Source organism: Tenrec ecaudatus, chromosome 1, assembly GCF_050624435.1.
Source record: "Tenrec ecaudatus isolate mTenEca1 chromosome 1, mTenEca1.hap1, whole genome shotgun sequence".
NCBI lineage: Eukaryota > Metazoa > Chordata > Mammalia > Afrosoricida > Tenrecidae > Tenrec > Tenrec ecaudatus.
In genome coordinates, this window is record NC_134530.1 from 238,941,930 (window position 1) to 238,963,860 (window position 21,931).

Here is a 21,931-nt window from a genome sequence, read left to right on the forward strand (position 1 = left end):
CCTTTCATTTTAATGACCTTTAATAAACTTTTATTACTATTGATATTGATAATTATAATACCCCCTTTAATTCCACAATGTGATTCTAAGGACCTTTTCAAAAATTGCAAAATTCACCTTTAAAGCTGGAGTAGGCAGAATTATTCTATTCCCAGATGGGGTGCATTTAGGGCAGTGACTTTAAGAGAGCCAAAGGGTAGATAGCCATCATGTCATGACTTTCCCTTCCTCCTTCCAGAGTCGAGGACGGCAGCCCTTACACAGGCTGCTGATTTCACTGCGCAGCTTCCCCAGGATGGCAATCAGGCTGCCTTAGAAGGTGGTTCGGGACAATTAATCCATGGGGGGTTAGACAAAGTTCACTCTATTTGTTTTGTTTTCAGCTGTAAGTGATTTGAGATCAGGGATTTCTCAGAATGTTTGCATAAGACTTTTGCCAGAGTTTTGCATAATTCTACATTCTCTGAGAGCCCACATTCTTGTCTGTGGAACTTACTCTCTCAGGTCAGAAAGCAAACATGTCCAAAAGAGCACATTTGCACGGGGAAGAACATTTATCATCACGTATAATTGTGCTTGAAGCAGGGATCTCTTTCCAGCACCACAAGCATCGCTACCGATAAAGTTAGGGGTTAGATTTATGCTTTTACTCATTTAGCTATGATCAAAACCAAAACAAACTATCAAACAAACAAAAAAGCCACTATGTTGATGCTGATTCATAGTGACCAAATGTGTATCAAACAGAACTGGGCTCCAGAGGCTTTCCAATTGTGTGATCTTCCTGGGGCTCCCCGGGACACTCCCTGGCGGTAAGGGTGAGACAGCTAATAATAAGGTCAGCCATTCAAGTCCACCAAATGCTCCTTGTGGGAAAGATGAGGCGTTCTGCTCCCATAAAGATTTATTGGCTTGCTTTGAGTCAGAATTAACCTAATGGCAGTGGGTTTTTAGTGACTGATCTTTGAGACGCAAATGCCTCTTAGTGCATTTGAATCACCAACCTTTCCATTAGTTGCAGAATGCTGGACTGTTGTTGCCACCCAGGGACTCTGAAAAAGTTGGACAAACTAGAACAAAGTTTGTAAAATCATAATGGGTAATATTTGTTGATCTTCTACACCTTGGTTAAATGCTCAATGATTGTAAACCAAAAACATGGCACTTCAGGGAGACAAAATAACATCGTTTTATAATCTCATGTCTAAAAATGGGAATGACTAAGGTATGTATACTGTTTAATATACTGCCTGGTTCACCCAATATTATGTATCATTTTATTTTATTTTTCTTTTATTATCTATCATTTTTGACCTGTCCAGTGTTCAAACTTTGGGTGTTTGATGCCTTATTTGTTTAAATTACAGGGGCGAAAATAAAATAAAATGTCTAAACTCATCTAAGAAGGAAGATAGCATGTAGCAATCAAAATCACAAACATAAGGTATGATTACTGAATTTGAAGTTTAATTACTTAGCTGCTGCCAGAGCCTAAGGATGCAGTTGTGCAAGGTGAGTCCTGCCTGTTACATACCAGTACAGTAGAAAGGAAGAATGTGAGAGATGTTTAAAGGCAGTAAATAACAATGATATTATTTTCTGAGTTTAGTGATCAGAAAACTAAACATATTTTAAATATTTTTTGTAGATAATCGCTATCCCTAGCCATGTAAAAATAACTAGGAATGATTACAAGGATCTACATGTGACCTCCTCCCTGTGGGACGGACAACAGAGAAGGGGGTGAAGGGAGACGCCGGATAGGGCAAGATATGAAAAAATAATAATCTATAAATTATCAAGGGCTCATGAGGGAGGGGGGAGCGGTGAGGAAGGGGAAAAAAAGAGGACCTGATGCAAAGGGCTTAAGTGGAGAGCAAACGCTTTGAAAATGATTAGGGCAAAGAATGTACAGATGTGCTTTATACAATTGATGTATGTATATGTATGGATTGTGATAAGAGTTGCAAGAGCCCCTAATAAAATGTTTTAAAAAATAACTAGGACCAATCTTATCTATACTTAAAACAAGTAGAAAAGTAGAAGAAAATATGTATATATATATAAGAATGTTTTTGGAATATCACAACTATGATTCACTAATACATATATTTATATTGTCATCCAGTCTATTCCAACTTATAGCAACCTTATAGCCATAGGATTTTCTGTGCTGTCGTCTTCATGCAAGCAGAGCGTCTCATCGGCTTGGACTGCTGCCAACCTGGAGTTTAGCAGCTGAGCTGTTAAATGGGAATTCCTTAGGAACCATTCACACCAAACTGTCTGCCACAGAGTCAATGCTTACTCAGAGACCCCCACCTTGGGTTTCTGAGACTGTAGGTGTTTACAAGAGTAGAAAGTCCAGTCTTTCTCCTCCATGGAACTGGGTAGTTTTGAACAGCTGACCATCTGGGTAACATGACCCAGCCCAACCCACTACACTACAAAGACTCCTTGAGGAAGCATTAGAAAATAAATGATGGGAGCACTCCAACTCACCTAGCTTTCTGACTGGAGACTGTCTTATCAGACTACAGCACAATAAGGGGTCTCAAAGGAACCTGGCATTCCCCTTGAGTACCCATCAGAGCTTGAGAAGACGGAAGTAGCTAGAATTTTTACAATAGGTTACCTGACAGGAGTGAGCTGTGTAGAAAAACAGCTTCAGACACTCCAATGGTCTCTTGAGTCTATAGTTGAATATTAAGCTACACATATGGGACATCAACATTCATGAAACAAAGTAAAGAAGGCTTAAAGATTTCTATACTAATAACTTCGTGAGCACATGAGATACACTTTCACTGCAGACCACAAATGGAGAAAGTTAAACTGCTACTACCATAAAGAATACTCCAGATCAAGAGTTAGCAAATTATCCATGCATCAGATCCAGCTAGATAATCCTTATAAGAATGTTTTTTACACGCTTAAAGGGGTGTGTGAACAAGAGAAAGAAAACCAACTGTAAAAAAATGTACACTTTAAAATGGGCTGGCACATGCGTAAATAGAATCCTAGGAAAGAGAAAGGAAAAATAGCTAAGGAAATAGTAAACGAAAACTTACCAGTTTTATAGAAATCCACTGACTCCAGAAGTTCAACAAACTCCAAGGAGGATAAGTCAAAAAGAAATCACCCCAACGCAAAAGCAAATTGACAAGAATCAGTAAGAAAGGCAAAATTTGGAGCGCTCAGAGGATCCATGGAATATTGCATGAAAGATAACAGAAATAAAATGATAGCAAACTTCTTGTCTGTAACTTCTAGCCAGATTCTGAAAGGAAAATGGTCAACCTAGAATTCTGCATCAAATTTGGAAATGGCGGCAATAAAAGGAAATGAAGTTTACTGCTCAAATAAGAAATACTATTTACCGGAAAATAAAAATGAAATGCTCAGGTATAAAGAGGATGAAATAAATAAAATCTATATGCAGAAATATACCAAAGTCTTATGAAAGAAATCGAAGATCTAAATCAACGGAAAGGTATTTTTTGTCCTCAGAGTGGAAGATGGAGTATTAAAATGTTAATTCTGCTTCATCTGACTACAAACTCAAGACAATTCTAAAAAAAAAAAAAGCCCCAGAAATTATCATATAATATTGACAAGGTGATTCTAAAATCTGTATGAAAAAGCAAAATGATCTTTTAAATAGCTAAAGAAACACTGAAGAAGATCGAATTTAGGGAACTCATTTGACCTGACTTCGAGACTTATGTTACCAAGTTATAAAAAGATATAGATGAACCTTAAATGTGCATTACTAACTGAAAGAAGCCAGACAGAAAAACTTGCATCCTGCATGATTCCAATTATCTGTCACTGTGGAAAAGGGCAACAATGTAAAGACAATACAAAGATCTTTGGTTTGCAGAAGTTGGAGGAGAGAGGCGAGTGGGTTAAATTGTGAAGTACAAGGCATTTTTTTTAACCTAGGGAAAGCAATCTGTAATTTTACTGTAATTGCTGATACATTATACTATTCATGTGTAAAAACCCGTTAGACTTTACACCACAAAGAATAATGTTTAATGGGTACAAATTTAAAATATATATATTTAGGAGGTTTGGGAGAATCCTCGGAGGGAATCCAAAATGTAGCAATAATTTTAAAAAATCTGTTTCAAATGAATAAACAACCTAACTGAAAAGTAGCTGACCTAAGTACTTTGGAAACGAGGGGACCATAAAACTAAAAAACTGTACACAGTACTGTTATTTTAGTTAGTAGAGATGATTTTATCACACAAGGATATGGGTTAAAATTCTGATATTTCTACAGAATCACGTATAGGTCTAGGTACACTGGAATCAAACACGTAAGGAAATGAATGGGGCTTGGAGGAAACATATTTCACCTTGTGGAGGTCCACATATAAGCAAGGGAAATGAGACTGGAATGATTTCTTTGGAAATGAGTTTGAACTAGAAACATCAGTATGACTCATATTTAGCTTAATAAAGATAAAAATTGCTACATATAGTAATTTATAGATAGATACCCATATATGTGCATGTTAATATACACACATTTTCTTCTGTCTGCTGGGAAGACCTAATTAGACATGAGCACACTTATTGTTTCTAATGCAATCCACCATTCCAGAAGGAATGCACGTTCTTGGGAGAAAAGTGTGTTCTACAAGTGGGGCGCAAACTGCATCATTCTGTAGTTATTGAAAGGGGAAGCAAGAACTAATCACCCAAGCACCACAATCAGGGAAGTTGACAAAGGGACAGAGGTGCTAACTAAAAGAGCTTCCCCCATCCACAGCTGGAAAACAATTGATTTGGATTATAACCCAAACTAAAAAATAAATAAAGTGCTAACAAAATAAAGAAGACGCTTCTTAATTCATTTTGTAAGGCAATGTTACCCTGAAAACAAAATCCTCCAAAAGACATTACAAGACTAAATTGCAAATAAGCACATATGCAAAATCGCATGAATAATGTCGGATAAAAGCTAGCAATAGGTAAAAAGGATATTTGGTGGGGGTTGTATTGCATCAATTTGCTAAGTTGTATTTTTCTGTCAATTACTTTCTTTTCATAATCTTGACTTAGCCCTGGCTGAAAGAAACCTTTTCCTTTGAATGAGGAAGGTAGAAGTGACCATATTATGTTTCTTCCCAGAAGATTGATGATGGGGAGGGGAGCCCTCAAGGTGGTCGCTGTATGGACACATTGTCACTGATCTACTGGCTCCCCTTGTTAACATGGGGCAACGGCTGGGAGCTTAGTTCCTTCAGCTCCCACTGGATTAACTCAGATAGATATTGTGAATCCAAAGCCAAAATGTGCACCTCTTGAAGCGGCAGCTCCTGAGAGAACGCCTCTATCACTTTCTCTGAACCCTTGGGCAGCAGGTGCGAGAGCTCCTTCAGCAATTGCCAAGTGCAGAACTCTTCCAACTCACACTGAACACCTTCCACCAGCTTTTCTGACCTTGGGGCCAGTCACAGCCCAAATGCATCCCTTTACATCTTTCTGTCTGTATTTCTATGGCACACACACATATACACACACACGTTAAAGATAAATTTATCTAACTTAAAACAATTTATTGCTAAAGATTTATTTTCATGTGTCATAAAACCATCACCAAATTACCTGAGTCATCAGAAAATTTCTTTTTATCATCTCATATCATTTTTTCTAAAATGTGTTCATATCACTGTAGATCATTTTCACTGCTATGTAATATTCCATCGTGAGATAATATAAAATGTACTTAAAATTCTCCCTTTCAATAGATGGATGGATTATTCCTAGTTCATGCAGCTGTGATTATTTTTGCATGTTTCCTGGTTTGTGTGAACAATAATTCCTGTCATGTATTTAATAAGAAGTAAAAATGCTGAATTCTAGGATATACAAATATTTGATTACAAAAAAAGATAAAACCAACTTGCTTTTCAAACTGATGTACCAGTTTGCATTCCCAGAAGCAATATGTTAAAATTACTCTTGCTACAATAACGCTTGTTGTCATCAAACTTTCAAAATTTTGTCAGTTAAATACTACCAAGTGATATCTTGTTGTGGAACTAATTTACATTATTCTGGGAATTAAAAGCTTGATTATCTTTTCAGAAGTTTATTTGTCATGTGTTTATTCATTCATGAAATAGCTGCTCAATTGGAATGCTATCAGCATGCTCCTGGTTCTTTAAAATTAGTTGATTTTAAATCCTGCTAGTTGCTGTTTGCAGAAGTGACTTGTATGCTACAGAATGTGTATTCTCTATTAAATACAACACATTGTATGAATACATTAGGTAAATATCTTTAACCATGCTATTCAAATCATCGGTATCTTTCCAACCATTTTATAATGACTTTATCAACAATATGAAAATTCTAGCAAAAGGTATCAAAGTAAAAACAGACTAGCCAAGAGAAGAATTTATGAAAAACAGTTTTGGGGGATGCCCAAAGCATTGTTTGCTGACTTTTTGCAGGCTCAAAGGAACAGTAACATCTGCTTATTATGAGAATGCTTTGAGAGAATTAACCACAGCTTCAGTAGAAAAATACAATGGGGAGAGCTATCCCACAGTGTCCTTCTCCCCCATGACAATGCCCCTGTCCATTTCGTTCATCAAATTAGAGACATTTTCCCAGAGATTTGGTGGGAAATCCCTCAACATCCACTGTATATTTCCACTTTGGAAAATAGAATGAGACCTCCAAAATGCTATACGAAAAGTAGTTGCCAACCCCAAATTCTATTTATAGCAAACTTCAAAAAGCAAAAAAAGAGACACCCTAGCTTAAGACTTGCTGAGGGAATCCATCATTACCAGATCTTCCTGCAAAAAAATGCTAAAGGACATCATGCCGAAAGGGAATGACAATCGATGGCAATTTAAAGCCCCAGAAGAAAATGAAGTGTAATCAACATAGGATGCAACTGGAAAGGAGTCTGCATGTTCCCGTTTCCTCCTCTTCCAAAATCAAAAGGCAAACCCACTACCATCAAGTTGATTCCAACTTAGGTACCCTGGAGGACATGTAGAACTGATTCCTTGGGTTTTTCAAGACTTTTAAATCTTTATGGGCACATACTGCCTCATCTTTCTCTCAGGGAGTGGCTGGTAGGTTTGAACCACTGATTTGGGGGTTAGCAGTTCAGTGCAAGAGCTTCCTCTTTCTCCTCTTAGTGTTTCTAAAAGACACAATTCAGAACTCACTGCCATCAAGTTAGGCGGCCTAGTAAGGCTGCCTCTCTGTGTAGTCTTACACGTACAAATGTGATGATTGTGTCTTTGGGTTTTACAAAGAAGCTGTGGCATGGCATGTTCTTTATAATGCCAACAATTTGCAGATTGCAATGGTAAAAATAGAATGCAGGACTAGCTCAATCTTTCACTGTTACTTTGGGGTTCATTTGTTTCAATTTTTTAAAGGATTTCCCCCCCAATATTTTCCAATGTTTCAAAAGATTTTTTAAAATCTTTTGGGCTGCACTTTTTCAGCAATGAAAATAAATGAAGAAGTTGGATTTATGCAAGAGTTGAAAGATTGATTTAACATTTGAAAGTCAAGGAAACTAATTAGCTGTATTACCATAGCTAAGGGGAAAATACAGTGAGATTAAAAGAGTTGGCAAGCACATTTGATAAAGTTTAGCACCCATGTGTGCAGGTTTTTAAAGATTTCTAGGAATATAGGAGGAGATGAAGTCTAACTATGACATAGAATATCTTCAAAACAATTTGCCAAGAAAACTATACATGTTGAAGGCTTTTCCCTTGAAAGTAGGAAAACAACATAAATGCTTGCTTCCATCAATGTTAAATAGAAGGTCACTGAAAGGGTAATGATAAGAGGGGAAAATGGCAAAAGAATGAAAAGGAAAAAATAAAATTGCCATAATCTACAGATGAGCTGGTTATGTACACAGAACACTGGAAAATCAATAAAATCCGCACACTAATAATCATAGTTACTAAATGAATTTAAAATGGTGATTAGGTAAAATAGCAGTAAACAGAATCAATTGTATTTGATATTCCAGCAACAAGTCAAAAAGAGAAATAAAAATTTAAAAACCAATCATTCCCAATTATATTACTAAATACATCAGCTAGTAATAAATCTACTGAAAAATATACAATATCACATGAAAACTATGAAGGATTAGTAAGAGGGACTTAATAAAGTCCAAATAAATTGAAACCTTTATCATCATGTGCAAGTGGTCAGTATAGTAAAGATGTCAATGTGTTACAAATTAGTTTATAGAAAAATTTCAGTTCCAATAAAAACTTTTTGCATGTGCATCTCCAAATCTAAAATGCATAAGAAAATTCAGAGTCAAAGTTAAACATAACAATCCTGAAGAACAAAGTTGGTGAACCTACACCTTTAGCAAACTCTCACCAAATCAATATTTTCTAAGTGTTGCTCCTTCATTTTGGTTTCCAGATTTTGCATCCAAACACCAATACTTATCTATGCATCCTGATTGCATATTTGAACAATTTCATACTGAAGATGCTGGTAAAATTATCTATTGTTTTCATCATCAACTTTAGTGGTTTGTGTATAAATTTGAATAATAATTGAATGGACTGGATTTTCTTGTATGTGGATTGATATCCTATAAAATACAGCACAGTCTTTCAAGATAGATTCTGAAATATCATTTTTAATGATGAATGTATGCCATTCCTCTTAAATGTGTCATTCGCAGTAACACTCATATATGTGTAAGAACGAGTTTATATCAAAAATAATCTTAGTCAAGTTCAACTCAAGTCTTTAAGTCTGATAATAATCCATAAGTCCCTCTTCAAACTCATGCAGCCACATGCATTGATGCAGAATGCAGGAAGAGCACAGGTGTGTGTGAGCAATGTTGTCTGGATCAGAGGATGGTGTAAAAGATGGCCAGGTTCCAGCAGGTCTCAGGGCTGCCCGCAAGCAGGAAAATCAAAGCAGAAAGAAAGCGAGAGAGAGATCTGCCTCCAGAGAGCACATCTCCAAGGGAGGTCATTAGACCGCGACCTGATTGACAGGCTAAGCTCCACCATGTCTTCTTACAGGTGCCGTGCTGGCACCAAAAAAAAGCTTAATGATCATGTCCAGAATAGTTAACAATGGAACTTTCTGATCCAAAATGGTCAGTATCAGTCCATTTCAGTCCACTAACACATGGAAAGTCGAACTTGATGAAGTCCATTTCATTTTTGATGACCATTAACTTTCCAAGATTCATAGTTTGTACATTTCAAATTCCAAATGTTAATACTTGCAGCTCTTTGTTTTCATTTTGAGTCACACGATCAGCAAATGAAGGCTTTATTCCACCCATGTAATTATGGTCTACTTTCCTTTTGAAGGCGGCCCGTCCTAGGTCATATTTTGAGGGCTTCTCACCTGAGGGGATGATCTGCTGGCAATGTTTTGCAGCTGTGTCTGATGTTTTCAGTATCTGACATTCTTCCACTGCTACTCACAGGCTTTCAGCGGCTAGTTCCTCCAGAGTATCCACCCTTTTCCTTCTTTGTAGTCTGGAAGCTCTGCTGAAACCTGCTCACCTTGGGTGATCCTGATGATATTTGAAATACCAGTGCATTAGCGCAACATGCAAGCCACTACAGTCTGACAAAATGACTGGCACGTCGTGGCCTAAAATATTATCTTTGAAATTTTAATGTAAGCAAGAAGTCAGTTCTTGAATATCTTCTACTCATTTCCTTTTAAATAATGTTTGAGTTTCCAGTTTGGCCTTTGTTAAGGTCTTTGTTGAGTTTAAATTAATAGTTTGAAGTTTTATTGCAGAATACACCTTTTAGAAATACATGATGTTTTATATATGATTCTAACATCTTTTATTTTGAAGACTCTCCAGTTAACTATAGAAACAAATGATGACACAACACTTTAAAAGTGTGTATGTGTGTGTGTGTGTATGATTGCTTACTTAGCAAATCCCATTAGACAATTTATACACAAATTGTTCGATAATATTAGTTTCATTTCCCACAACTTATCAATATATTCTTTAATATTGTTTGTTTCCTGTTTAGGGCTCTCTTTTCCCTACTCCCTTATCTTCTCATTTCCACTCTTGAGTAATTATTGACATTTAATCTTGTATTGTTGCTTTATAAGAAGTACACCAATTTTATAGGTAATTTTTTTTGCCCATCCTGATACTTTGCTGAAAGGTCAGGGGATAGACTCGGCTCTCGGTGTGAATAGTGTCCTCAGGCAACAATTCTACAGACTCCCGTGGTTGCAACTTCTCTGACTTTTTCAAAGGGAGAATTTGAAGCCTACTCCATCTCTCCTCTATTTGGGGCCCATGATTGTCACTCTGGTCAGACAGAACACAGAACTTTCAACATCATTGATTCTGAGAGCATTTTCCACCAGATGCCTGGTGGAAATGTCTGTCATGCTAATAACCCTTGAGTGCAGCACCTGTGGCCAGGATAGCCCAGTCAGGAAAGGTTCCTATGTAGAAGTGTGTCTGCTCTCATAGTAGTACCTGAGGAGTTTCGTGCTTCATAAAGGCTATTGGGGGAAAAAAGGTGAAAACCTGAGAAAACCATATTATCTATGATCACCAGCAATCTCTCTAGTAGGCATCCTTAACAGCACCATCCCTGTAGCAATGTAGAGCACCCTACCCACCTCTACCCCAATTGCTTGGTCTATCCCTTCCGATTATGTAGATAGCCCTACGTACCTCTTGAAGGAAGAAAAATATGTGTAGAGTTAGGAAATTCTCCATTGGTCTAATTTCACCAGGTGTGTGGGCATGTTTCATTGCCCAGGACACCTCCTTGCTTCAGACTATTGTCTCCTTCTATATGATTTTACTCCTATTTCTGTTGATGACTTTCAGACAAGATGGGTTGGTTCCCCCATCCCTCTTCAACAGGTACCACCATTATAATGAACCCGTGAAAAGCAGAGATCTGTGTGTCTCAGAGTGAGGGCAGGGATTCCTGACCTCTACCACTAGGATGGCAAAGAGGGCGGGCACACACTGGGCTGCTAACCACACAGCCGGCAGTTCTGAGGGAGAAAGAGGATGCTCTCTGCTCCTGCCAATAATCATCACCGCTGTCCAAAGAAAAGTGAAGAAGAAGCAATGTGGCTTATACACCAAGAGACAAGACTCTGGCAACTCTGAATAGCCTGGATGGAAGTGGAAGTGGAGAGAGAGGAGGGCTGTGGGGAAAGAGGTCCAGAAAAAATGGAGGATTTCACACACACACACACACACACACACACACACACACAAATAAAATAAAAATTCAAAGTAAATAAGTAAAATAAAAATTGCTTCGTGGAAACAAAAACAAAAACCCTCCAGATTCCTTACCCCTCAAATCTCAATCCTGGCCTGAGTGGCTTAAAAAGGAGGAACAGTATAACGGAAGAGGACTTGGACGCTTTAATGACATACCTGAGATAATTAGGATATAATCAGAAACACACATTTTTAAAGTGCGTTGGTACACTGGTTTAAAATCTTCGATAGAAAAGGAGAAAGCTTTTCCAAGCCCCCTGATGAGTAGCTTTGCTCACTTTAGCATTCAATGTAATGCCATCCCTTCCAAAGTTGGGCCCTGCCTAATCTCTCAGCCTCCTCTCTCCCCAGTACTGTCTGTGCAGGCAATCTGTGATCCAGCCATGCATGTCATTATGGATTGAGTTATAACTCTCGAAAAGGTGGATGGAGTCTCGGCTCCTCTATCGGTAATCTAATTTGGGGAAATTGAGGCTTCCTTTGCAGTTGTGATCAGTTAAGTTGACACAGGAGGAGGATGTGTGCTAATCTCATTTGGGTGGCATTTTATAAAAGGAGAAAAGAGACAAGAAGGCAGAATCATATGAAAGGAAGGAGACCAGACACGGGCCACGAGAAGACACATCTAGAAGCAGCAAAGGGATGCTGAACATGATTGGCAGCCACCAGAAGCTAGGAGAGTCACAGAACAATTCTTCTGCAAGGCTACCAGAAGAAATGGACACAGACCATTCTCTGATTTGAACTTCTAGCCTCCAGAATTCTGAAACAATAAGATGAGGTTCTCTACAGCCACCAGCATTGCAGTATTTTATTCTAGTCACTCTAGGAAACTAAAATCGGGCCTGATTACCTCTCTGTGGGGAAGGCTGGCTAGTCCTACCTCTATACCTTGCATGTACAGCTCCTTTTGCCTAAAGTATCTCCTTGCCCCTTTTCTGGATCACATGTTGCTCCTTTGGACTGCCTACTTTTAAAAATAGCATCTCCTACCAGAAGTACTGTCTCCTTCGCCAAGTCCTTGCAGATATGGTGATGAAAGGATTTCTCTATGACCTCTGTTCTCGAATCACCCCAAGTTTTTTTCATGGTGTTGCACTTAGCACACCCTGGGATTGTCTTCGCTGGTTATGCTGCAGAGTTGGGGCTTCTGCAGCCGTTCTTATAACTGTGCAGTCACCAGGGCTGCGTCAGATCCTGGGCAGGCGTGTTGAGTGAAGCCAGTCAGCACGCAAACCGTTAAGAGGCTGGCAAAATCAAGCATCCTCGGAGTTTCAGTTGATGTGATTTCTTGCAACTTGTCCATTCTAGTGAGATGGATTGCAAGAGCCTGAACTCACAGATTCCTGCTGTTCAAGTTTAGCCATCTTAATGCATCATGGCTGATTGGGCGCAGGGAAATCCTCAATTAGTCTTGTTTTGCCATGGCACACACAGCTTTATTCAGGGATGATAACAAAATGACGGTAAAACTGCCAGGTATTAGTATAGGTGGGAGAAATATCATCGTGTACCGTGAGCATTTGTATGATTGTTATCATGTTCTGGTGGCACAGAGGCTCAATGCTCAACTGCTGCCTGAACAGTCAGCTAGCTGAACCCACCAGCCAAGCTTCAACACAAGTGAAGTCTGCCTTTACAAAACGCACAGCCTTGGAAATCCAAGGAAGCACGTCTACTCTGTCCTAAAGGTTTGCAGAGCAAAGGAATCAACGAAGTGGCAATGGGTATACCTGGCATGATGGGACTGTTACAAGACCTGCAAAAGGATTTTTTTTTCTAATTTTCAGTTTTTAAATTCCGTTCTTTCTTTCCATGGAACATTAAAACCCCCTCACATTATTACTGGAGGGGCTTAGATCGCTGTCATTCTCACTATTTGTGTTGCAGTAGATAACCAAGTTATCGTGGTCCTAACTTATAAAGCCAAAACAGAAAAGGAAACCCAAATCCCTGAAAGTTCAGACTCACAGTTTTACAAACATCAACCAAGTAAACTTAGAAAAAAACCTGCTCTCTCTGGCACTGACTTACCCACTTCCAATGACTTTCTCTTAGCAACTAAGCACTTAACCAGGGGAGCACCAGGGCATGGAAACACTCATACAAATCCTAAGATAAAAGATGAGAAAGGGAATCAGCTACTGTTCATAAAAAGGCTTGACGCTTATGAGGGGACACCCCACCAAAAGTAGGAAAATGCCCCACTGGGTGGATCTTTCATGGAATGCATTTTTCCTGCTAGGGAGCATCAAGCAACTTGCTCTGAGTTAGTGCACCCAGTGGCATCGGCTAGGAAGGTTCTCTCTGGTCCCAGTGAATTTTTTCATCAAAGTAGTTTGGCTTCAACCAGGTTTTCTCATATGGCCAATTTAAAAATGCCTCAGAAACTGTTGTGATGTTTAACACAGCTTACAATGACAGCGCTATGGGAAAAACTCAAGTGTACGAGTGGTTTTCTCTTTTCCAAAAAGGTGAAATGTCAATTGATGATAAACCTCATTCTGGACGTCTGTCAACTTCCTGAATGGACAAAAATATCAACTCCTAGTGCATTTGGAGTTTGTTCCACCAGGTCAGACTGCTAATCAAGCTTTCTATTTAGAGGTTCTGAAAAGATAGCATAACAGAGTATGACCCAAAAAAGCCTGATTTGTGTCAGATGGGGTACTGGTTTTGCCATCATGACAATGCACCTGCTCAAGAAGCCATCTCAGTGTGCCAGTTTTTCACAAAAATCAGTATGCCTCTCTTGTCCTGTGCACCTTATTCACCTGACCTCACTCCGTGCAACTTCTTTTTGATTCTGTGAATGAAGAGGGACACGAAAGGACAGCGATTTGAAGACATAAAAGAGGCTAAGAAAAAAATGAGGGAGGTGCTGCCAGCCATTGAAACAGATGAATTTGAAAAATGTTTCCAAAAATGGAATCACAGATTTGACAAATGTATTAAGTGTAATGAAGAGTACTTTGAAGGTGATAAGATTTTGTTTTAAAAATTGTAAATACATAGCTGTGGGGGAATTTTTTTTTTTTTTGCGGAGTGGGGGATACCTCCTAATACGTCAGGTGTTGTGTTGACCAACATAAACTAGGGGGAATAATCCAGAGAAAAATAATTACAGAAGCAGACTAAAATGGTCACTGTCGTTAAAAAGGATTCATGATGAAATCCCACCATGTCATCTGATTTGAGTCGGGTAAAATTCCTAGGGAGGATTTGTAAGTTAAGAATTAAGTGTCTGCAGGGAATCCAGGGCAGATGATCCCTTCAGGATCATTGTTGAGAGTGGTGATACCAGGAGGTTGGAGGGAGGGTGTGGTAGAAAGGGGGAACCAATTACAAGGATCTGCATATAACCTCCTCCCTGGGGGATGGACATCAGAAAAGTGGGTGAGGGGAGTTGTCATACAGTGTAAGGTATGACAAAAGAATAATTTATAAATTATCAAGGGTTCATGACAGAGGAGGGAGTAGGGAGGGAGGGGGAAAATTGAGGAGCTGATGCCAGGGGATTAAGTAAAGAGCAAATGTTTTGAGAATGATGATGGCAATGAATTTACAAATGTGCTTTACACAATTGATGTATGTATGGATTTTGATAAGAGTCTTATATGCCCCTAATAAAATGATTAAAAAAAGAATCAAGTGTCTGTCAGTGTAACTGAGAGGAATTACTGAAACCCAAAAGAAGGCTGAGCATGATAGTGGGACAAAAGGAAAGTAAAAGGAAATAGAGGAAAGAACTAGAAAGCAAAGGGAATTTATACAAATCTAAATATAGGCATGTACATATGTAAGTATATTTATATTTGATGATAGGGAAATAGATCTATGGAGATATATAAATATATATATTTTTTTGTATTAAGGCAGCAGATGGACATAGGGCCTCCACTCAAGTACTTCCTCAATGTAAGAACACTGTGTTCTATTAAATTGGCATTCCATGATGCTCACCTTCCCAACACAATTGCTGAAGTCAAAATGGGTACATAAGCAAATGTGGTGAAGAAAGATGATGGTGCTCAGCTATCAAAAGATATAGTGTCTGGGGTCTTAAAGGCTTGAAGGTAAACAAACAGCCATCTAGCTCAGAAGCAACAAAGCCCACATGGAAGAAGCACACCAGCCTGTGTGACTATGAGGTGTCAAAGGGATCAGGTATCTGGCATCAAAGAACAAAAAAATCATATCACTGTAAATGAGGGGGAGTTCACATTGGTTACCCAAAGCCCATCTGTAGGTAGCGAGACATCCCCTTATAAAAGGTTCGTGGGGAGGACACGAGCCAGTCAGTGTAGGAACAATGAAACATACAACTTTCCTCTAATTCTAAAATACTCCCCGCCCCCACCACCCACTATCATGATCCCAATTCTACCTTAAAAATCCGGCCAGACCAGAGGATGTACACTGGTACAGACAGGAACTGAAATACAGGGAATCCAGGGCGGATGATCCCTCTGGGACCAGTGGTGAGAGTGGCCATACTGGAGGGTGGAGGGAAGGTGGGGTAGCAAAGGGCGAACCAATTATAAGGATCTATTGTACATATGACCTCCTCCCTGGGGGACAGACAACCGAAAAGTGGGTGAAGGGAGGGAAACGGTGGGCAGTGTAAGACTTGACAAAATAATAATAACTGATAAATTAGCAATGGTTCATGAGAGAGGGGGGAGTGGGGAGGGAGGAGAAAATGAGGAGCTGATATCAAGAGCTTAAGTGGAGAGCAAATGTTTTGAGAAGGAAGAGGGCAACGAATGTACAAATGTGCTTGACACAATGGATGTATGGATGGATTGAGATAAGAGTTGTATGAGCCCCTAATAAAATGATTTTTTAAAAAGAATTAAGTGTCTGAAAAAAAACAAAAAATCAAGTATCTAATAAATAGTAAATGTTATGATAGACACTCTAAAGTATTTGATTGACTCGCCTACAATATTTCCATTCAGAATAAAATTTACCTGTTATGAAGTTAGAAAGCTTATGAAAATTATCTAAAACTTGAAAGACACAAAAGTTGGGGGTAAGGAACCAGGTAAAGAAAACACATACACAGGGGAAGTTTCACTGACCCCAGGAGTAAGATAAATAATTCACTGTGATAAAACATAAAATATACTTCTATTTGAAAGTAAATGCTATTATTTGATAGTAATTGAGTTTTTAAAAATGCTCAAAAATTTTATAAGAAATTTCCAAAAAAATGTTCTTTATAGCACCTATACCTAACATATTGCCATTTATATATCTTTTTATTTATGTTCTTATAAATTTGAATTAACATTATTAGTTAATTCAATAGTAATTAGTTAATACATAATTAGTTAATTCAGTAGTGAAAGAAAGATAGTGGATAATATAAAAATGCTTTCTATTTCCATCATCTTACTTTCACGAGTCCAGGTGTTTTTGTCGCTAGAGCTGATACTCCGATGTGAAATCATTTTAACTGAGTTATTGATGACTGTATCTATGCCGAGCCTAAATCAAATTATGGGATATTATGGAAGCAATGGCCTCCTTCAATCTTTTGCATTATTGTAGTATAAGAGCTACCTAAGCCCATTACAAAGCTGCCATGAATATTGTGTCTAGACTATAAGTCATCTAGGTTTTAACCAAATTAAATCTCTACTACATGACTCAGATTTAGTATCTTCTAAGGATAGCAATGTAATCTGCAGCCATGGAACTATTATGAAAGAAAACTAAAACATAGTGCCTCATACACAATGGGCATTCAATAAATATTTGTTGAACTAAAGATATGACCCACACCTACTATAAATTCCTCCTCATTTTCTTCTCTAAGTGAAATAAGACCCACCAATCTATAACCTTTTTATCATGTCACTAGTCTTGATATATGGAATAATATTCCAGAGGAGAATTTGGAACCCACATTAGGCAGAATGGAATAGACGAACAGATATCTCCTGTAAGAACAATGCATTTTTAAATCAACACCAGTAGACAATCAATTTCCTAGAGGCAATGTCAATATAGATTAAATGCTCTTATTCTGGCTTCCCTGGCAAGAATTAGTCCAAGAATATTCACAAATCCATTAAGGAATATACATTTTAAAAGGGACTCGAGACTGAATTCCATTGATGAACAGGAGGTAGATGGCATTTTCTAAAATGAGAAGCAAAAATATATATTTATTCACATTTTATTAGGAGCCCTTACAGATATCATTACAATCCATAGTTCCATTAGATCAAGCGTAATTGTACAATTGCCATCATCCTCATTTTCAATACATTTTCTTTCTTCTTGAAGTCTTTGAAATCAGCTCCCCTTTATCCCCTCCCTCTCCCACCCTACTACCCCCAAGGGCCCTTAAATTATATTATCAGTATTGCCATGTCTTACACCCTCCAATGAATCCATTCACCTACAATTCTGCTGGTTGTTCCCCCTGAGAAACAAATATATCTTTGAGGTATAAACAATAAGCTATACTTCTTCCAATGTAAAAAAATTTCCGGTGGCAAGAATTCTTAGATTTATCAAGCCAGTGCTTTGCTTTGAATCATGCGTAACCAAGGAAGGGTTTCAGTCCATGGACACTGAAGAAGAGATAGTGCTCTACACGGAGAGAGGTAATCAGTTGTAACTCATCTCGCCTAAGAAGATAAAGAAGGAAGGAAGTAAAGTGATTTAAATGAAAGAATAAATCAAAATAGATCAGGTGACTTGCATTTCTATATGAATCATTGTCCTTGATGTGACTCTTTTTTTATTTGAAAACATCTTACTCTATTTTGGATATTCCAGATTTTTACAATTAAGATCATTAGAATCCCTTACATATCTTCTTAGCTTTTAAGACACTAGAAAAGGATTTTTCTTTTCTTTTTTACAAAGAATCATTTTATTGGGGCTCTTCCAGCTAACTTTTATTTAATAGTTGAGTGCAAACTAGACACATAGGTAGGTAGGTAGTTAATAAAGTATAGTGTGGTTATAAAATTATAACCACCGGTGACTCAGGCACAACTAGATGAATCCCTTAATTTTAGAATGAGATGTCAAGTTCACCTGAACAAGATTTGTATATTATCCAACTTTTAAAAAGGGAATTTTTTATATTAGAAGCATGTGGACTGAGATGGAAGTTAAAATTTCTCAAATAGTCAAAGGAGTTCAGTTTAAAATATTGAATTATATTTAGAAAGTAGTGGAAAGAGCATGTAAACCGCACACCCACCCATACAATGTGGGTATGGTGTGCTTCAGAAAGCAATGAAGTGGATGTGAACTGTCTGTAAAACCTAAAATAACATACGTGCTGATTGTCAAAAACTTAAGATGTTTACTCATGGGCATGTTTAAAAAAATTGTTTCTGATAGTGGCTAGGATCTTTGATTCCAAATGAACTGAGCAGAGAATGCTGAGTGGAGGGGGTCTCATGAGATCCTAGTTCAATTTTTCAAATTTAATGCTTATAACATTTACCAGCCTCAACCACATTGTAATGGAGTCAAGACACTTTGTTAGCCAACTCGCCAGTACCACGGAGCAATTTGTCTGCCAAGGCATGTGAAGAGTTAAATGCAAAACACCAGAATTAAAGTTGAGCAGTAAAAGCAATAAGTATGTTACTTCTATCTCATTTGGCACCTCCTAAGGGAAGAAACTAGTGAGCTATGCAGACTGGAGGGGAAATAAAAAAAGAAATTGTCCCAATGCTATTCAGTAATCAATTGGAGGGGAAAAAAATCAGTCAGTATCAGGTAATAAAATATGGAATTAGGGTAGAGCACTTGCCTGAGGATATATGCTGTAGTAAAGGTTATTTTTCATGATTTATAAGGGTTTTTAAAGAAGCCCGTGGAGAAATGAAGACTTCTGAAAGCTTTACATTGTTCTGCAAGCGCTTTCATAAGACTTGTTTATGTTTTAAGGTTTGGGGGAGGGGGGGAGGACTTGTACAGTGAGGTGGAACGGTTATTGACCAGATTGATCAGGGAACAAATCTGCCGGTGGTAACCTTGTTTAATGATATGTCGCGGGGCTCAGCACCTCGCTGAGGCTGTGATTCTTCACCGGCGGGGCCGCAGGATGGATCGCGGCAGGAAGCTGACGGTGCAATCACTCACCGCCTGTCAGTGCCACCTGCAGCAGCCCGACACGGTCCCGCTGAATGGATCGGCCCGCCCGCCCGCTGGCCCGAGGGGAGACAGACACCAGGGCTGTGCCAGAGCGAGCCGGAGTGCTCTCTCAAAACGCCACCTTCCTTTGTCGGGCGTTTCTTGTAAGTTTTTGTTCATGAATTTATCTCAAAGTCACTTGAGTCCTTCCTGAGCTTACCCATCTCCTCTTTACGACATCATAGCTCATCAGGGCATATGTTACTGTGACCAAATGTGAGTTCATGCAAGGTTTGTGTATAAAGATACAAACATACAGCGATTGATGGATCGTCAAATGGATAGATAACAGATGATAGATAGATAGACACATTGGTGGTTGCTGCGTGCCAGGGCGTTGATTCTTGCTGGCAGTGACCCCATATGACAAAGTAGAACTGCCCTGTGAGGTTTCCTACTCTGTGATGTTCACCGAAATGGCCCTGGAGGGTGCAGTCATTAATTACTTGGCTGCTAACTAAAAGATTGATACTTCGAGATTACCAGCAGTTTAGGGGGCCAAAGTTGTGGCAATTTTCTTTCTTCCACATTCACAGCATCGGGAAGCCTGTGGGTTGATTTCACTGTGTCCTATTGTGCCACCAGATGACCACGGGGGTCCTCTTTGGTGTTTTTTAAACCCTTTCATGGAACACAGGTCTTTTCTCCCACAGAGCGACTCGATGGGTTGAACTACTGGTTATCGGATTAGCAGCCCCTTGCTCACCCAGGGAGGCTCCAGGGTGCCACATATATATGAACTGGATCTCTTGACTACAGATGATTAAGTCAGTGTATGTAATCACTTCATACCAAAATAGAGAATTATAATTGATTGAATTTTCCCACAAAAAATGAATGGGGTAAAATGATGGTCCATTTGCTAGGAAGGGTGTTTGCAAATCAGTCTGCTTATTAGACGGGGAAGTCTACGTGCAAAATCCATGCCTTTTTTTTATGAGTGAAAAACAAACCAAACCACTTTATTATTAACTTATTTCAAACAGGAAAACTTGCTCAGAAACCCGGACCGCAGTTCCATCGGCAGCAGGCAGCAGGTGCAGGGCACGGATGTAGGTAGGCCTAACAGTCTCCTTGCCTCCTAGCAGAGGAGAAGGGACCAGGTGACCTCCAGTCAGCTGAGAGACTGAGACCATCCCAGCCAGGGAAGCCCGAGACAGCAGTCAAAGACCAATCCGGGAGGAAATAGAGGGGGTGCAGGATGCAACCCCTCAAGACTGGCTTCATGGGGGAGGGGGCGTCATGGCTTGAGAGTTCTGTAGATAGGACATCACCACCGCCGAGATGGGCAACATAAAGCGACCCCTCATCTGTTTGGTATCTTCTGAACTCCGGGAATTGGCGAAGCTGATGAAGGAGCAGTAGACGGCAAGCCAAGCACAGCATTTCAGCTTGAGCTAAAGATCCTGCGGAGGAGGTTCATGTAGGCCGGTGTCGGATCATCCAAGGCCGGATTACACCCTCTCCGCGGAGGCTTGTACCACAACACTTTGGCCTCGGTTCGCAGACTTAGCAAAGTGCCGATCTATGCTTTTTATATTGTACACTTAGCTCACGTGTAATGGTTTGCTCTGTAAATGAAGACATATGCAATTGGCTTGTGGAAAATCAAAGTAGTGTAAGGAGGTGCCGGGTGTCTCCTTTAATCAATCACTCTAAGGTGATTTTCTAGGCCCAACTAGCCTGTCCTGCACCAAGCAGCTACAGCCGCCAAACTTAATCTGTGTGCTCTCCAACACGGCTTTCTTGGGCCAGTCACAGCTATTAATTGTTCTGATTTCTCATGTGCACTCTTGACTTCCTGCTCACCTTTTCTGCCCTATAATTAAAGTTTTCTCCCCTTTCTCCTATTCCTCACATCTTCCAGTTCCAGTCTGGTACCAACTCTTCGAAGAAGTGCTGCTTGTTAATGCACTATTGATTTCCCCCTGTATTAGATGTTTATTGTGTGCCCCCTTAGTGTCTGTTCCCCAAGTCGCTGTGTTAAGGTTTGTAATCACAGGATGCTAACTGTATCTTGAGTTCTAACAAAGATATTTGAGGTCTGGACTTATCCAATTGCATGCATTCAATTGTCTTGATGCCGTATTTAGCTCAGAGATGGGCATACATATACATTTTATTATGGCTTTGTTGAAATAATGGTGCAAAGACGACTTTTTCTGATAGCACAAGCACGCATGTAGATCTGGAATCTGCTTTTAAAAAAATTGGAAACTATGGAAGAGCCAGGATTAGGATGAAGCTGGTGTCGATAAAGGTAAGCTGGAGAGAGAAAAACAACCCAGACCTTGAGGGAATCACTGAGATGCTCAATTAAGCCATTTCTGATGCCAGTCCAAACTTGAGACTATGCAGCCTTGTAATATTAGTACAGGCAGTCCCAAATGATGAACCTCCCATTTATGTACCTACCCATAGTTATGAATTAACCCCTATAAAGTCTATTATATTAAAAATTAAAGGTACAAAGGT